The sequence below is a fragment of the Falco rusticolus genome, chromosome 6 (assembly GCF_015220075.1).
Source record: "Falco rusticolus isolate bFalRus1 chromosome 6, bFalRus1.pri, whole genome shotgun sequence".
In the NCBI taxonomy this organism is placed as follows: domain Eukaryota; kingdom Metazoa; phylum Chordata; class Aves; order Falconiformes; family Falconidae; genus Falco; species Falco rusticolus.
Window position 1 is genome coordinate 41909956 of NC_051192.1, and position 19761 is coordinate 41929716.

A 19761-nucleotide genomic window follows, 5' to 3' on the forward strand; every position below is an offset into this window, starting at 1 on the left:
GAAACCTACTGATGAAAAGTACTTCTAAAAGCTGTGTATTATAAATATACTTAAAAATTACATAAAATGAGTACAACTTTTTCTAGAGGCTAGTCTCAAACAAAACTAATTTTGTTTGAAAGTTTAGCTGAAGCAACCATTTCTTGCAATAAAAATGACTCAATGAGCTAAGAAAAGTTGCGCTGCAACAGCTTTTTTGGTGTAAGCTCACAATAGAACCATTGAAATCTACTAATCAACTTAATGAAGGAAATATATTGAATAAACTGTCCATCATGGGCTCAGTGTAACTCAAAGTGAGTAGGGTTTTTATAGTACAGTGAAATATACTAAGGGTTTTAGAATAAACATCTTTGATTAGGTGAGACCAAATTCCAGTCTTGTTGTTAGAAGCAGTGATGTGATGTACAAATAAAAATTTTAAAAAAATTATCATCTTTCCATGGAAGTCATTCACAACAGTTATAGCTGTCACTTTTCTAAGCTATTTTTAATCTTTTAATATATATACACACACACACCCCAACCCACTACCCCCTTTCAGCCCCCAAGAATCTGGTAATGACCTTCTTATAAAATTCCAACGGAGGCGTGGGGGGATATGTAGTTTTCTGAAATAGTTCTATTTTTTCTAACAGTCACAACGCCTGTGAAAAACGGGGCCCACTCGTGCAAATGTTCCTTATAAGAGCAATCAGGTTAGGAGCTCCCGGCATGAAGCTATTTTATAAACTAGGATTGCAAGATCAAGCTGATAGCTAGCATCCCTAGGGATCACCATGATTTTGCTACTACAGAAAAATTTACGATGGTATTGCTGAGAAAAATTTACCAGAAATCTTGATGTAATGAGAAATTGGTTCTATTAATAAACCTCTTCTTTTTGTACAACTTCATTCTTTAAACTTAAATAGAAATAGTTAAATTATCATGGTTCTTATTCATATAAGCCTCTTCAAAGCTGTCAATATCGTATTACAGTACAACACTTGCTATTTTGACCAAGTTCTTATTATCCTGCATTTTGTTAAAAGCTATTTTAGGTTTTAAGACTTAAATTTTGCAAATGACCTGTGAAAACAGACATTAAAACCCAATTTTGTTATTTACAGCTGCTGTATGCACAGAAAATATCCATTACCAATACCCCTCACCTATTGAAAACACAGTACATTGCTCACAAATCAGTAATATTTGGGACAGGCAAATTTCATCCTGGCAAAATGAAATTGCCTATGACAATAATATAAGCACAATTGCATTTTTTTGAAGAAGGCAGAGAAAAAACTTTTCTATTAAGAGGCCTTTGTATCATTCTTTTTTGAAAAGACGTGTATCTAAGCCATGGGAAGAAAAAGGGCTCTTAAGTCCTAAACTGTCAGATGTGACTTGGGAAGTCCTTTAACCTCAGATCGCTGGCGGTCTGGCCGGCTTCCCAGGGCGTCGCAGCACGGCACCCGGTGGTCACGGCGTTCCCGAGCATCCGCCACCCGCCACGCCACGCGCAGAACCCGGCCTCTGCACGAGGCGCACCTCTGATCCGACCCCACAGCCGTTGTCACGTTTAAGTCAAATTTCAGCAGGGAATGGGGTGAACGATTCCTGCACTTTTTGGGAAACCCAGAGGAAGGCGCGGTGCTGAACACGCCCGCACGCGGGCACGTATCGCAAGGCGCGATGCGAGGGCACGACACAAAAGAACGCGAGGGAGTTGCACCCGCTCGAGAATGTCACCCTATCGCGGGGCAAATGTCCCAGCTCCCCGCTCCCGGAAAGGCGGGGGCGATGCAAAGGGAAAAAAAAAAAAAAAAAAAAAAAAAAGAAACAACATTTTGAGCACGGCGGCGCGACCGCGCGGAGAGGCACGGGTGATGCCGGAGCCGCCGCCGCCCCGGGCTCCCGCCGGCCCCCGGCCACCCGGCGAGGCGGAGCGGCAGCCCCCGGGGGAGGGCGGGGACCCCCCAGCCACACCGCCCGGAGCCGCAGCTCCGCGGGAAGGCGCGGGGCCGGGGCCAGACGCCAGGCTCCCGCCCGCCGTGCCCGCGACGGCAGGAACGGCGCCAGCCGCGGCCGGTGCCCGGCCCGCCCGGTGCCCGGCCCGCCCGGTGCCCCTCCGGCGCGCGGGGGAGCGCCACACGGCGAACGCGGAGCGCGGCACACAGCGGATGCGCGAGTCCCGGCGGCGCCCCGGGACACCACCACACCACCGACCACCCCCCCCGCCCCCCAAAAAAAAAACCAAAAAAACGGGCCGCCCTGCCGGCACGGAAGGAAAACAGCCCCGCAGCCGCCCGCGCCATCCCGCCCCCGGCGGCGCCCCCGCCCTGCGGCCCTGCCCCGCGCATCGCCCCCTCCCCCCCGCACTCACCTCGGCGGGGCGCGGCGCGGCGGCGGAGCCGGCGGCGGCCGCTCGCACCCCCGGGCTCCCTCCCCGCGCCCGCCCCGGCCCCGCGCGCCTCCCCCTCCCTCCCCGCCCGCCCTCCCGGCTCCCTCTCTCACCGCTACCGGAGCGGCGGCGGCTGGGCCCGACTCCCCCGCCACGTGACCCCCGCCACGTGACCGCCACACTTCCCCGGCCCGCTCCGCCCCCGCCTGCTCTCCCGCAGCGCCGGGGCCGCTCGGCCGGGCCGGGGGGCGGGAGCGGCAGCCCCAAACCCTCCCCCGCGGAGCCGCGGGCAGCCCCCGGCGCCCCCTGCAAGGCCACGGACCGTTCGTGGGGTCCCGCCGGCGCCATGACGGCGCGACACTGTAACGCGACGTGATAACAGCTTGTTTGACAAGGGGAGACAGCCGGAGCGGGGGGAGGCAAGGCTGCCGCCAGCGCGTCCCCGTCCTCCCTCAGCCCCTCACTTCCCTCTGAGAAAGAAGCCGCAGCTGCGTTAGGGACAGCGGCGGCTGCGCATGGCGGCGGAGTTACCTGGCAGCGAAGCCCTGGCAGCCGAGTGCTCCCCGCCGCGGCCCGCGGGGAGGGAGCGGGGCCGGGGCACGGGACCGCCGCCCGCCGCCCCCCGCCCCCCAGACAGCGCGGCTGCCGGCGCCGCTGTGGTCCCGCATTTTAAACCAAAAGCCACGGCGAGTGAAAGTCAGCTGTGTTGACTAGTGCCCCTCGCTAAGCGTAGTCTTTGCTCCCAGAAAATAATGCTTATGGTAGCGCGTCCAGGGGTGCCTTACGGGAGAGAATGCCTCTGGCTTCAAACCCGCCACGTTCAGGACAATCCAGAGTTTTCGGCACTGCAAGGCCTGGGGGAGCCTCAGTAAAAAGGGATTTGTGTTGCAAACAAACTGCAGATGCATTCTGATATTATATCCAGTGCACATTCCCCTTCTTCAGAAAGAAGCAACAAAAATGCCTAAACATGCAAAGTGCAGAGCACTTCATAGTTTAAGGAAACCAGGAACAAACTGTAACTATCCGCTCTAAAAAGCCACCTGAAGAACAGTGCCTGGGGAGTGGGAAGTGAAAAGGCCCAATCCCATGCTGCCTTCAGTAATCAAAACCTACTGCCCATTTCAGAAACTAAAAAGGTAAATATTTTTCACACTATTCCCCAAAGCTCCATAAGGATTTTCTCTTACGACCTATAGCAAGAAGGGGCCAAACTTTCTGCCAGAGAATCAGCTAGGTCTGTGAAAACCTGGAAGACTGAAGCCTGAGATAACATGTTAGAGCTAGGTGTAGATTTCATCTGTCAATATAATACCTATTTAGAAAAAAGTTGGGGTTTTATTAAAAATTTTCAGTTGCACTGCACAGGCTAAAACCTCGGGCATCTCTTAAAGGTAGAGTAACAGCCCTATAGTTGAAATGCAATAAAAAGTTACCAGGGAGTTAGGGCTCCATTTTGGGGTGCGTTACAGTAGTTATCAACTGGTAAGCACAGAAGACCAGGGTACCCAAATTACCTTCTGGATGGCTACAAAAGACAGCCACCACCACCACAACCCCTTTATTGGTAGGCTTACATTACTCCAAAGTAGTCCCATACTGGGATTACTTCTTCAGTAGAAGATTTTGAGGGGCTGAAACAGTTAAAACCACTGCATCACTCAATTCTTTTGTTTAACTTAACCCATCTGTGCCTTAGCTCAATTCTGAATGAACAGGCCATCATAAAAATTAAGTCTAGGTACTCACGCAAAAAACATCACAGAGGGGTTTCCAAAACACTGCTTCAGCTTTAACCCCCTTTGTAATCCTGCCCTCTCCACCCCTGCCACCCTAACCACAGTATAACAGTATTGCCTACTAGTCTCTTCTCTCAGCTGTACTAGAAGCTGTCTGTAGCTGGGTTCATCATCGCAAGAGAAAACTATGTCTGGTAGTTGTTTGCCAGCCTCTACAAACTACGATCGTGACTTTGAGTAATTCCTTGCAGGAGGTCCTACCCATTCTGCACCCTACTACGTGTTGAGGACTGAAGAAAAATACACAGGAAGATGAACGCTTATTGTCGCTCGTTGCTCTAGCTTTAGTCTATCAACACAACACATTTATTAAAAAAAGTAATAATTCACACAGATGCACAAGAGTCCCAGGGACTAGAACCAGACTGTGTTTAAACCTTGCAACAGAGAGGCAATTCCCCACCTTTTTCATCTGCACATGTGAATCCAGCAAGACCTGATTCCACGTCAAGGATGAACTACAGCGTTCACCCACATGCAGAAGGGGAGCCACAGCAATCTCAAATCAAGTCCATAATCTGAGTGATTCAAACCCAGAAGTGTCCCTGCAGTTAAGACAAGGTCTCAGCTTCCAAAGTGAAAAGAGAAGTCAACATTTCTATTATTTATAGCAATAACACATGCTCTTTTAATTTGCCAACAGGACACTGCTGCTCTATAAATGCAAAGGCAGATCACACTGAGGAAAATACCACTACTGTATTGCATCATTTTTTGCGCAACTACTATTTTGAACTTTTTCCATGACTAAAGATAGATTGGTAGGATAATTAAGCGTTTAAAAACTCACTTAATTCACACTTCAAATTATTTTTTAAAGATATGTACAAAACACAGAAAACTCAAAGTGGAGAGACAACCTTTTCCTTCACTAGTCTACTCCATCCCTTCGAGGAGCTGGAGGAAGACATCCCTTGACTTAAAGCACCAGTTCATTATATTATGGAGCTAACAGCATAAACGTTTCAGTAGTCCAACTGCAACTTTTCATGCAACTTCAGCAGTACAAATGAATAGAGACATTAACCTAAAATTGTGTTATCAAAATCATATTAGGCAACATTGTTAATTTTATTATGAAGCTAAAAACCACAGATTTTTTTTAAAAGCTATGTTTCTACTCACTTCTGGGTATTACTGATCTAAAGAAAAGCTGAGTTACCTAGCCAACTTGACTGGATAATAAAAGATCAGTCAAGAAACTGTACAGAACAGTTTGTAAATTCATTTTTACTGTTGGAATATTGTGAATGTAAGGTCAAAGACAGTAAGAAACATGCCTTTTCAGACAGAACTCCACTCCATTCATTTCAGTTATGACCAGGCCTATGCTTTTAAACCTTACCCAGCTGTTAGAGTGAGTAGCTACTCCAGTATCTGGCCATTCCTATAAACCAGGGGTCCGGCACGCGGATGCAGTGGCAGGCAGTCATCTGCGGCTGCTTGGTTCCCCCCCAACCCCCGGCTGGGGGGGTGGGGTGGGGGGTCTGTAAATACCAGGGCCGGATTGAGGACCCTGGGGGGCCATAGTTTGAGGACCCCTGCTATAAATCATTAATCCCATATTCACAATCCCCTAAGAAAACAAAGGCTGGCCTCTTTTCCAGGAAGATTTTCTCATAATACCGTCTTTTTCTTTCTCTCTCTCTCTCTTTTTTTTTTTTTAATTTGGACACCTTTAAAATAACTAGCAATCACCATTCAATGAAGGCAAATAATAAAACCCACTTGCCTACGAGCAGCTACATGAACTTTTTTGAATGTCAGTTTTTTTTATTTCAAAAAGAAAACACAAGGACACAACTTCAACTGACCTTCCTTAGTCTGCCCAACCAGAACATCGCATTTTTTTTCTCTTCAGGTGAAATATTCATACTCTCTCACACAAAATGTTTTCACTGCAGACAATTTTTTTCCCCCATGTCATTTCACTTTTCATGATGTCTTCCCAATTCACAAGCACACTCTGTTCATGCTCATTTGTACAACTTGGGCATGTTGGGCCGGGAAGCAAAGCACAGGCCTTGGTTGCCTTCCAAATGCAAGCAACATTAGTACTGCAAAGAACAAAACTCTGATTTCTGAAGGCATTATATTCCCAGAACTGGGTGAGATGATAGTTCTCTATATATTCTTTACATGTGAAGTCAAGGGTGTTTTTTTTTTAAATAACACAATAACTTTCTAGAGGTGTCCCATATGCTCTATGAAAAAAGGAAAGCACACCTGAAAAATCAAGTGTAACCATTATTACTAAGATTCTTTTGAATGCCTTAGCTTAACTCAAAGTGCTTTTTAAAATATCTTTTGGGGATGCAGCTCTTCATAATTAATCTCATCTTAAAGACAGTTTAATTTAAAACTGCAGATCTAGTAAGTCCAGATAACTGGGGTAGGAAAAAGGAAAAACAAAAAACAGTTCAAGAGTTACCCAAGGGAAAAGTGGCCTAATTCTATAAAAAAAATAATAGTTCTTGCATCGTTCAGGTGTAATCATTAGCAAGTAAGCAAAACGAGTTCAACACAGGCATGCTGTTAAATCCCCACTCAAGCCTTATTGCCATAAAAACATATCAATAACTTTGAGTTCAACAAACTAATATGCCTAAGTATTTGCAGGACTGAGGTCTCTGCACTGAAAGTCTGTCCTGACTTTCTGAAAAATACATCATTTAAAACTGCCAACAGAAAAAATTATTTCATTCCATTTCAGTCTAGAACAGAGATATAAAGGGAAATCCTGCTCACACCTGTCATTGCTCTGATCACCTACAAGGGCTGCCCCCATCAGACAGTGACTGCCTTTTTTTGCTGCTGGCCAGTAAATTTTCAGAAGACTGCATCAGTATTGCTGCTTTACAACTCCCGAGTTGGAATTACTGATATTTAGTAGAATGGATGTAGAAGGCTGTATGAGCTCAGGGTAAGATTTTGGTATGAATTTCTTAGAAACATGGACCAAACACCCATGTGTCCATTAATATTTACAGGTTTCAAGAAGACAAAATTCTCCAGTTGCAGTTGCCCATCTGAAATGTCTGTGGCTGACAGCACTGGATGGATTTCTTCAAATGTCCCTACCCCTCCTAGCCATAGGGATTTCAGCTGTGTTGAGCAAATACAGATTTCTTTTGAACCCCAAGTCCATCAGTATGCAGGCACCGAAATGTAGCCTTTTAGTGCAGTTTATTTCCATTACAAGCTGTTAAAAGTAAATATAACAACAAAAATAATCAAGTAAAGATCTTAAAGGGCTCCCAATTCAACCACATCAGCTACACAACCAAGAAGCCTGAAAATCAGATTAAGGTATGTCATGATTTCACTCCAGTTTCTCAGTCCTTCAGCAAAGAAAGGAAAGCTGAGAAATACCAAAATACCCTAAATTAAAATAAATAGGAAAAAAAAATGCTAATTGTCTTTATGTGTTGTAAAATAAAGGACATGAACAGTTCACCTTGCAGAACACTACCTCACAGGACCTAAACTAGCATAGGTACTTAAGTGTATTTTTCACAAGAGGAAAACTGTTCTTGTAGATGCCTCTGTTATTCTATCTTCTTTCTTCACCTCTGTCTGGATTGCCAACGTGGATAACTATCCCATTTTTAATGCATTTGAGGGTTTTGCATGCAAACCTGCTCACTTTTTTCGTGTGCTCATTATTCACTCGTACTTTTTCCACACACAAACTTAACTCATTTTTGCTAGCTTTATATGCTCAACTGATTCCAAAAGGCATTTTCCTTTTGATGGACCTAATCTTGTAATTTTCCTCTACTACAGAGGAACACATCAGAAAAAGAGAAACAAGTCAGCTTGCCTGAGCAGATTACCCAAAAAGAGCAAGGATTTCCTCAGCAACTGAGAAGAATAGCCAGGCTGATGGATGAGTAACCAAACCCTCCACTTGACTGGCTGTTCACTCCAGCTTCCTCCTGCCTAATTTTTCTTGTGGAAGCAGCTCCAACTTTCGACATATATTCCGCACCCACCCCCCCACCCCCCCCCGGCTTCTTCAAGGAGCTTAATGTAACCTGAACAGGGAAAACAAGATATCATCTCAGGATACTAAAAGAACTGACACATTAAAAGTGACAACAATTTTTTTTTTAATGAAGTCTGCCAACCTTAGCACATGTAAGAGAAGACGTTGTACCTGTACTCAAGAAAGAACAGTAAGGGCAAGCTCAGATTTACCCATCTGGTGTGAGTGGTACATAAGAACTTGACAAACATTTTGTAGATAAGAACAAACCCACTTTGATAAATGGGAAAATGGGACAATATACACAAAGTTGAATAGAAATGCAACTTTTGCATTTTTTTTCTTTGTCAGAAAACTGATGTGCTAAAGAAGGGAAATATATTCGTGTGGGTTTGGTTTTTTTGAACTTCACTTAGTATTTCAAATGATGCCACACAAGATATTAATAAAACTGAAGAGATGAGGATTAGTACAGAGGGCAGGCGATGGGAACTAATAAGGACGGCAATGGATGGTGCTCCAAAGAAAACAGCCTTAGGAGATACTATAAATGGAGTCCCTGAACAATCAGTCATGATACTGACCTTTTTGTTCTAAGGTCAACTAACAGAAATATTTAAAACATGAGTATGCTATTAAAATTTGCTGATGACACAAACCTGAATCAACAACATAGCCTAGAACAAACCACAAAAAAAAATAATCTGAAAAGAATGGATGACCAACAGAAGCAGACTAATAAAAAAAAAGTGGGATGAAATATGATAGTACAAAGTTCAAAATCATGAACTGAAGGCCTTACAAATGTTCATTTTAAACTGAAGGCATCTACTGAAAGGAGAGGATGAGGAAAACCTGTATCTGCCTGTCAGGAACTGAATATCCATAAGGCGTCAATCTGATGAGATCATGAAAGAGGCTAATACTCCCAGGATTCCCAGGACAGATCTGGAATATAAATGCTATTGCATTGGTATTGGGAAGACTTCACCTAGAATTCTGCATACAGTTGTGATCAATTACGTTGAAGAAAGGTAAATTAAACTTGAAATGGGTACAGAGAAGGGCCAGGAGAAACAGTCATGATTCTATCTATATTTTACTCTATTAAACATGCACAGTCAATCTTTGCCTATTTCATTTGCTACATCAGGTTACGCCCCCTTCTTAAGCATTTTGTAAGTTCAGCATTGTGAAACCCTAGTTCAAAGCGAGACCTCTGAATATGTCCACAATATAAAAAAGCAATTAATATAACTTTCTCAGCAAAGCACACATTAGAATATTAAAATAAATAGCAGCTGGTGGAAATTCTTCCAAGGTCCCTAGGCTTTTCAGACAAGCGCTTTAACAGCTGAAATATAAATTAGTATCTTTTTTGGCTTAAATCTACAGAGACCCATGCCATATACATGTATTCTTCAAAACCTCTTATCATTTCAAAGTATAGTTTCATGAGCAGTTCAAGTAAAAGGACAGCACAGCAGAACTTAAGCCATCATTTTTTTTTGCAAAATTCAATGGAGACAACATTCAAATAAAAAAACGAGAGAGTTCTTGAAAAATATGAAAGAATAAGAGAAAAGCCATCAAAATATTCCAGGTCTTAAGCACCAGAATTCTAACAGTTTATCAGCGAGTCCCAAGTAAGTATCCTTTGTACTATCACCCTCCATAGTAGGAAACACAACAAATACTAAGACTGTTGCAAAATCGAATGTTAATTCTTAAAAAATAACATAATTGCAGCAAGATACCTGTGTTTGCTGTGGGTAGGCCTATAAAGGAACACGATCAAATATTTAAGGTCTTTTGCTCCACTGGAAAAAATAATTTCAATCTAGATTTAATAGTAGGAAAATACACAGCAAGAATATGATGAATATACCAATTGTTTCTCACATTTTTTATGGTTTCAGAAAAATACGATACAGTGGTAAAAAGCGGCCCTATGTGCAAAGAAAAAAAACCCAACTTACTGACATGAATGCCTGATTGGGGATCTCACTGATCATTTTAACCCATTTCAGAAGTACACAAAATAAATTCCAGATGTGAAAGGTCTGGTCATCCTTATTAGCACCCTAGTTTCCTATGTTTGTTCCCCCTTGAGAACCCCACCACCTGCTTGAGGCTTACAGTGATGCTACTCAGTGCAAGTACAGCAAAAGCATCCCATTCCTCTCTAAATTGTAATAAATATTGTCAGGCAAGGAAGGGCACCTTTCTCCCTTGAGATAAGCATACTGTAGCTGCAATTACTATATATACACACTGTATATACATATATATGCACACACAGAAAGACATACAGTTATTTTTGTGTGTGTATTCATGTACATACAAATACACACACACAAACACAGAGAATATTCCTATCCTGTCACTCAGAACTGTGGTTAGGCCAGGATGTGATGCTACGAAGACCTAAAACTCTTTAATCAACAGCAGCATTTAATATGCATGTATGTAAGCTAACATACTAGCATAGTAAGATCTCCTACAATTGAATGCATATTTTCCTATGTATGTTATGAAGTACCCCAACATTTACTTTTACTAGAGGATACTTCAATAGGAACAGAGAGCAGGACAGACTTCTATTGTGCATTTTGCATAGACAGAAAACAAAGCAAGGCCGCAGTCCTGCTTAGTAGGAGTAGCAGAAAAATATTACCCTTATCCCTATTTTACAGATGGGGAAAACTACATTAGGACACACGAAAGATACCTGCTTGAGAACATAGAGCAATGCCAGGCTTTTCACTTCTCTACTAGATCACACTAGTTAACTTAAAGGTGAACTATTCTTTAAGTGGTGACATAGTCTCAACAAAATAATGCTGTTAACATCTTCCCTTCTCAGTGAGAACTAATTTTCACAGCTCTAGTAGTAAGGCAAAAGTAAAAAAATTACTGTTAAATGTAGTGCTTAGTATCCCATATGATCACGTCTTGAAAGCTAGCAGAAAAAAATCCAAGTAGTAAGTTTACTGCACTTGGTAATAAGCTCACATTTGCATGAATAAACATTAATTGTTTTGCTAATATTTGCTTTGTATATTTGTTACTTTTTAATTATTTTCTTACCAACGTCTGGAAGAAATTTGAACTAATGAGTTGGTGTTTTGTCTGTGTTCTCAACACTTGTTACACAATTTACGTATATTTAAATGCCTGCTTCATTAAAAAAGATCAATCACTTGGCACCAGAGATTATACTTAGAATAAATTGCATTCAGTACTTACTGGTGCACACATAAGTTATTCTCATACGTGTTTTTATTCTTGTATTTTTAAGAGAAGATAATTAAATCTGTACATCACCCTTTCAATTGTACATTATATTTCATTATTACACTACTTTGTGTTGTCACAGGCATACAAATTTGCATGACTGCCATCATTACATACTGGGTGCTAGGGCAAAGGAGAAAAGTACCTGTCGTGTCTGAGTGTAGCAGGTTTTGAGACTGAAAAATCCAGACTTTGACATTCCCTTGACCCAAGAACGACAAGTTTCCAGCAGACCCAATTTTGTTTTTTCCCCCAAGATGTCCCGAGGCAAGTCTCCTGACTAGTAGAAACTAAAATATTGGCACAAGTGATTAGTCTCACTGACGAAGTGTTGCCAATGTCTGACCACTAGTCTTAAACTTAGGCCATTTATATCAGTCTCCTCTCTTTGTTTCTATGACTTGCTTTGGTTATAATCGTCATGTAAATATGATGATAATGAAAAAATGCACTATGTGAAGGCCCCCCCATCCTTGTTTCAAATTGAGAAGCATAGCTGGTTGCTTCTTGTAGTTAGCAATTCAAACAATAACAGTTCTTCCCAGCACCTTCACAGTTCCTTTTGTTTTGTAGTACATTTTAAAAAAATAAATGAGCTAAAATAACCCTGCATATTGAAAAGGCAGTTTCAGCTTGGTCTAGTTTTTCATACTTGTAGCAAGCAACTTTAGGAACCACCTTCTGAAACACATACACCCTTAGAATCCCTTCTTCCCACTCCCAACATTTCCTTCTGGCTCCTGCTGTCACACACCACGCTAAACAGGCAGAAATGGCTTACAAAAAACCAAAAAGCTACTCAAAGCCAAAAGGGGAAATGTTTACTAGTTCCAAGGCTTTAGGTTCCCTGGTCCTCTAGAGAGATTTGTTCAGATGCTTAGCTTTGCCCACTCCTCATCCCTACTCTTCTGCTTCTCTCAAACATTGTTGGCAGCTGTCTTCGCCCAAATGGCAACCCGGCCAGCAGCAAAAAGCTGTCACAGTCCCGTATCACACTGACCTCACCATGGCTGTGCTTGAAAATATCAATTTCAAACATTCCTCAAGAAACAAGGCCTCTTTTAAGTGCTATACTGACTTTATAAATTTCCCAAAATTAAAAGAGAAAATTAGCCTCAGTTTAGACCAAAAGCAAAATCAAATGCAGGGAGCATGCTTCATATTACAGCTGAAGAGATTTTTCCTTCCTATCTTAATTTCAAGCTGGTTGATGATACAGAAGGCTACTATTATTCCAGGGTTCCTCATCACTGCTGAATCTCTAGCTTCTGGAATACCTACATAGGGCATGGTGAGAGCCAGCAAGAAAATTGCTTCCTGGCACCTTCTCCAGGGAACAGTGGCTGGACATTTCCAACGTGCTTTTGGGCTCCATAGGAGTACGAAAGTGAGGGGTCCATGTTCTTGCCTCAGAAAGCAGATAGCCCAAGTTTTGTTGTGTCCTTCCCATGGCTACCAGGGCACAATGAGAGTCAGCAAGAGAATTCTTTCCTGGCACCTTCTCCGGGACTAATGATATACATACCACACACATGGAAAACACGTTTTGCACCTAATAAAGCTGCCAGTGTAGGAAAATCCAGAGATTAAAAAGAAGCAAAACTACATTATCATTCCACATGGAAAAGTGGCCCTGTCCAGGACTGAAGCGATGTAGAATGATAGGCATGACATTAAGAAAACTTGCTCTCCCAGTCCTTGTGATATGTTGGCTCTGATACAGGACATTCTATAAACCAATTAGGTTCTAGTTAATTGCAAGTACATTTTTTGATACAAAATTAAAATTAATTTGAATATAATCTCTCTCAATTTTGTCCTTATGCTCCTCGTGATCTTGTTCAATTTTGGAATTAACAGGAAATGTTAGATACAAGCCTAAAATACTCCTCCCCCTCTTTCTTACCTTCCATTTCATCCTCCTACCTCACCCCTCTAGCTTCAAAGATCAGGAACACAACACACAAAATGCTGACAGATTAGAGGTTTGCTTAGTATGTTTAACTCTTACTACTGATAGTATATCAGCTATGCCAACATTGTAGAAATGTGCAGTACTTATCTACTAAAGATCTCTTCACATCTGCAAGGGTACCCATCATTCTGCACGTCCTGTAATTTACATCTGGGTCCCTCTTTTCTATAATAGAAAAGTGAACAATTGTATAGCTCTGACAGTAAACTCCTTCAATCTACAGTCATCCAGAAATTTTGCATGTCATTTCTCTCCTGAGAAGCTAATTTTATGGCTAATCAATTACCTGTTCTGGTGTCGAATGGGTTTTCTTTAGTGTGTTCAAGCACATTCCTCCATGGGTATTATGAGCCTGCTTTTCTTCTATAAGAGAAAAACATTAATTTGAAAATGAGATTTCCAGGAACCTTATACTTGTCATTGTTACTAAAGCCTAGAATTCCTCAAGCACAAAAAGCTAAAAGCTAACAATACTACTCTAAAATTTTCATTTTTTAGATTTGTTCACTGGACAGCAATTTTATAGTCTGCTTCCATTCTGCAGTTAATCTGCTCATTACTGCTACACAGTCAGAGGAGAGAAAATTACTTTTTCTTCTATATGAAAAATACAACCACCAGTATCAAAAGTATTAGGTTCCCTCCCCCCGCCCCCGCCCCCCCCCCCCCCCCCCCCCCTTAAAACTTAACTGGTAGGTGGTGTGGGGTTTTTGTTTAAAGAACATACTGAAATTTACCTTTATATAGGTGTAAACCAGTAAAACTTCACTTTTGGAGGTAGTGAGGGAGAAATTTTCTGTATGTTTCATTTCCGTGTACTATTAGCAACACCATAAGGATAGAGATGCAGAAATTCCCAGTGCAGACTGAAATACAGTTAAGGTTGAATAGCGTCTTCCATAGAGTATGGGGCATGTGCTCTAAGAAACAGGTTCCCTACAAATCACATGCATTTTGTATGATGAGGAAATAAAGAGAAAAAAATTAATAAAAGTTACTTCAGACTGTATCAACAATGTATTTCTGTGATTTATGCTCACTAAAAATGATGTAACTTAATACAGAACAGCTCCTAAATCAGCCTGGTGATGTGGAGATACATGGTCCTACCAGTAACATCTGAATGTTGAACACACCATTTTCATGTAACAGGACTGTGCACCTAAGCATAGAAAGAAAACATCTGATAACTAAACATCTAAGAAATGGCCAAAATCTCCTGCTGCAAATATCTTCCTAGAAGGATCCTTTGAAGTTGAATGTTCATCTCCAGCTGAAAGCATATCCAGAGAGACAGATACTAATGTTCCAAAGCATGGAAAGTCCCACCATTGCCCACGCTGCAGAAATTTTTTAAAAAGCAGTTTAAAATATTGGTAAGAGCTCCCCTTACTGGTTTGCCTTCAAATTGTTAATTCTTCAGTCCTGAAAATCTTTTTATATGAAACAAAGATGAGTAAAATATTACTTCTATTCCACATTAAAAATAAAAGAGCTCCACATCGTATTTCCATCAGAAACGCTATTTTTTACATTTCTTATTGGCTGTTAAGTCATAAGACCAAAGATAATGACTTAGTTCAGGAAGAATTTGTTCTTCCATCATTATGAACTTCCACCAATTTATTAAATCCTTAATTTATAGCACATGTAAGCCTTCCCAGAGTCTGAATTACAAAACAAACATGACACCCAATTCTGATATACTCAGTAATGCCTCATTTCACAGTAACTACCACCAGCTTTAATGAGATCATTTGTGGGATAATCAACAAGTCAGTGTAGGAAAAGGATCGGAATCTGCTGTAGAATTTGGAACTGCAAAAAGAATTATTACAAAAGCTTACTGTTTTCTTCAATAGCCAATTGCCTATTGCCAGCAAGATATACATCTCAGCCTGTGTTGGCTTATATGACCAAAGACTTGTTCATTTGTTTTATCTATATGTTTTCAGAGCCCTAGTTTTGCAAGTTCAACCTAGGTGCTGACTGAAATTGGACACTTTTATGGTGATGATGCCAGCTAAGAAAGGTTTAAGTAAGTCATTTTAATGACACCATGAAATATCATTATCTTCAGCTCACAGTAAACAATCTTGTCAATGCATAAAAGATACCTTCTCTAGCTTGCTCTTGCATACTTGAGGTGGCACTGCAGAGTTAACTTGAGAAAAAAACCCAGTAAAATCTGTTGTGATGCCACATTAAAAAAAAAAAACAAACAACAACCAAAAGACAGCAAAAGATATGATTTTGAATACACCCTACCATCCTGGAAAGACTGTAGAACAGGCTTTCTTAATGTACAGTTGGAGAAGTTTTTGTATTGCAAATCACATAGCCATCTAGCTGTTCTATGTGCTACATAGAACAAAACCTGAACTTTCATTATAAGCACATTAAATTTCTAAACAAATAAACCAAAATGCTCTATCATTCTTCATTCCAGATGAATTCAGATGCCTAACTTTTTATGAAACAACACTGGCGGTTTAGCTACAAAGTCAAATCCACTCCATCTGGGTTCTCTCAGGTAAAAAGGTGTAATTCCCTGAAGCATTCTCTATTTTCTTTCAACACAGTTTTCTTTCCTGGGGCCACGTGCATTCTCTCTACTGACTGTTGGTTATTTCCTCCTTTACTGTAGTGGACAATTATTCTCCCTGGGCTAAATGTTGTACTAGAGAGAAGGAAAGAGGACTTACAAATTGGTAACAAGGTAAGAAATTCATTATAATCCCTATCTGTACCGACTAACTCAGGGTCACCTTCATCATGCTGTGAATCCCCACACTAAAATAAAATCCACACTCCAGAATTAGCTTACCTACAATCTCTAGAAGTATCTAAATATACAACAGCATTCAGGCTTATTTGCTTTTGTGGTACGCTATGGTCATACTACACAGGTTTCTTTGAAGACCATTAATAACAAACTTAAAAAAACAAACCACCAAAACCACCAAAGTATAATTTTCAGTAAGAGGTGCTATTGCTTTATTTTAATAGGAAGCTGCACCTTCAGTTTCCACCCCTCTCTTCCCATTTAACAGAAATACTTTGTTTGCATTGCTCAAAATCTCTTGCCTTGCATTAGAGATCTCTCTCACCCTTCTGTCAAGTATTACTCTTCAGCTTCTGCATTTGTGTTAAAAGTGGTATCCATGAGCCTGTTCAAAGTTACAGTAACTACCCAACAACTGTTTACATCACAAAACACAAACAAGTGAACTTACAATATTTTAGATCTATGTATAAATTAGTAGCAAATAAGAAATTAAGCTCAAATAAGTGTCCTTTAGGTAATTACCCTACCATGCTTTTCCTCCAGAAGACAAGATACTTTCAACTCAGAGCAAAAGCATAAAGTGAAGCATGAGCTCAACCCTTAGCAGAGAAAGCCCATCAAGATTTGCTGCTTCAACAAGAAGTCTGTCATTCAAGCTCTATTTTGATGCTCAAGCAGGACCTGAGCAGAGTATAGCCCCTATGCTAGATACCAACGGAAAAAAGTTAACTTATTTGCTATGGCTAGAAATATTAAATTAAGATACAATATTCCAAATACAGTGAGAACTGATGTTCTCACCGTATCAGCTTTATTAGCAAAACATGTATATATTTAAACAGATCTCCTTAACCTTTTATTCTCAAATGCTTCCAGGATTTTAAAAAAAAGATATTCTTCACATAATGTTTCATTCTGAGCTCCAATCACCAATAATACTTCACACCTAAATGAAAGCCAGTGAAAACATTTAAAATCTCTAAATAAATCTCTAAATGTAAATGTTAATTATCTCAAAATGCCTTGATATTTTTCAAAGCTAGTATCTACTTTTCGCCCATCTGGGTAACATACATACATATATATATATGTGTGTGTGTGTGTATTTTTAAAAGCATATAAATTCCAGGATTACACGCATTAAAGAAAAAAAAAAGGTTTTCTGGGATCCAAGTTTATTCAACCCCAGAAAACCTTGGGTGTTTTGTTGTTGTTTTTTTTTTTAATACATATACATGCTCAAGTTCTAAGAGCTTCCTCATTGGATTTCCTTCACCATACTACATAATTCAAGACCCTTTTCCCTAGAAACTACAAAGAACTCAACTCCTTAGACTCCATAAGGAGATACCAATTTGCTTCTTTATATCTTTTGTTTATTCTTCCAGCATAGAAACAGTTAGGTCTGGTTAGGCTGCAGGAATAATCTAAGCCTTGACAGGTTTACAAGTTAAAATCCATAAACATGTTCACTCAAAAAAGATTGAGCACAAAGAGCGTAAGAATGCATGCCTAACTGTGTAGTTTATACAGTTTGGAACTTCTATCCCTCTGTATTACATAAGCCATCTATCACTGGAAATGTAACTGGAAATACAAGCTAAAACACAGCTAATGTAAGAATAAAACTACAATTAACCAGGAGAAAAAGACAAGAACTGCAAGAAGTTTATCACAGTTAAAAGGAAAACCACAACAGAAATGCAGCACTAGCATATTAAATAAAGAGAAGTTCAACAGCTGTAATTCTAACATGACTTTTCAAATACTGTCATTTAAAGAAAGAGGGATCATCTACCTTTCATCAAAACCTGGATGGAAAAAAAACTAGGATTCCAAAGAAAGAATAACTTAAGGGTAACACTTAAATTGTATTAAACTATCATGCCATGTTAAGAGTACTGATTATCTCTCCATTAAATGAGCATCCAATAACCTTCCAGAAAACAATGGTTATGAGGTCAATATTTGACCAGTCTCAAGAAAGAGGTAAGGAACCATAAACCATTCATAAAATATGTCAGCATTTTATTTCAAGTGAAGATGTGTAGAGACGATTCTTCACCTGTATGACTGGGGAAGCAACCACTTGTGAAAGAAAGAGATGAAACAACTTGGACCAAACTATTGTTTGTCAGTCAGAGTACCAGAAACTACATGAAGCTGAATGCCACAGGGCTACCTGCTGATCCACATGAGCCTGAATATATGCAATTCTGCAGCACTTTCTTTGGATGGCTTTTTGATTAAAAATATCTTGTGAAAAAATATCAATTCCCCTGGGAGGTGAGGAGTGCAAACCAACAAACACAAGCAAACAACAAAACCCACCAACTACCAACTAATCTCATAATTACTGGACAAGGAAAAAAAGCAATGGTGGGAGTCAGTAAAAGAAAACCTTTCTTATGAAAGTCTTTCTATTTACACTTGTTTTTCCCCCCAAAGATAAAAGATGGCATCTATCTGATGCACATGAGCAGGTCTGAAAGCCAAGCTTCCCTTTGAAGTAATATCCCAACAGTCTTTCATTTATAAATGACTACTTACAGATCCAATAAATGTGGCTATTTTAAGTAGGAAGTAGGGTAAGAGAAAAGGTAATAGATGTTATTCTTCCTGTTTCTGTAATCTGTACCTGCCATATTTGTAGACATAAATCTTGACAGGTTTTATCATCATGCACTAGCTGACTTACTAAATAAGCCAGTATCTGAGTGAGCTACAAATACTGTGTAAAAAAACTACTGTGAAACTATGAGGCTTTTTCTTTGCAGCAAAGTGTAGTAGGGAAGGAAGAGCTAAGCTGAAGGGGGAAAAAACACAAACACAACAAGAGAAACCACCCAAACACCCCCAAAAATACAAAACCAGCTTTCTTCTTCACAGGTAGAGCAAGCAAGTCTTTATTTTCCCTTTCTGATCACATAGCTTCTTGTGACTAGGTATTAGCTTCGCTGGAAAAACACAAGAAATTATATCTAAAGCATTGGTCTCCAGTTTATGTTATCCCTTTAATTTACTAATGTCGATATGCAAGTAATCGGTTTACAATTAAAACATAAACATAATTATGTGGGGCAATGGATTTTGTTGTTCCCATCCCTCCACATCCCCCCTCTTCCCAACCAAAATCCTAGATACCCAGCACCATTCCCCAACCCAAGAACAGCACAGAAAGCACAGCCTTGGTAAAAGTAGGCAAGTAGTATGGGGCACTTGTAAAATGTTTGGAAAAAAGCAAAAAACCCCAACAAACACAAACCAACCAAACAAAACCCCCCAAACAAAACAACCCCCAAAAAAACTCACACCAACTTTCATTTAGGTGTATAAAACCCATTAAGTGAAAGCAGTATCTGACCACACCTTCAACGTACAGAGATGTTCCATCAAGCACAGATCATACTTTCATAGATGTTCTTCACATTCTATCAGTCACACTATAGCCAGATTTAATCAATTCCACAGGAATGTAATGTGTCAGAGGAATTCATATACCATTCCAATACGGAAACATTAATTTTT

The 19761-nt window shown here is 40.5% G+C and overlaps 1 protein-coding gene across 5 annotated transcripts in view; it reads right to left on the reverse strand.

Moving 5' to 3' along the window:
- The window catches only part of TULP4 (TUB like protein 4), a 177792-nt gene extending 158758 nt beyond the window's left edge, over positions 1-19034 (reverse strand). Inside the window, exons 1-2 of one of the 5 annotated variants that reach the window (XM_037391551.1) lie at positions 14183-19034; positions 13732-13808 (exon numbers count right to left, since the gene is read on the reverse strand). The gene's annotated coding sequence lies outside the window, so the exon portion shown is untranslated. Of the gene's footprint in view, positions 1-1406; positions 1928-2368; positions 2440-2499; positions 2565-13731; positions 13809-14182 lie in introns of those variants that run through there. The other 4 variants (XM_037391555.1, XM_037391552.1, XM_037391554.1 and 1 more) reach the window with 4 other exon arrangements.
- Positions 19035-19761: the final 727 nt, after the last annotated feature.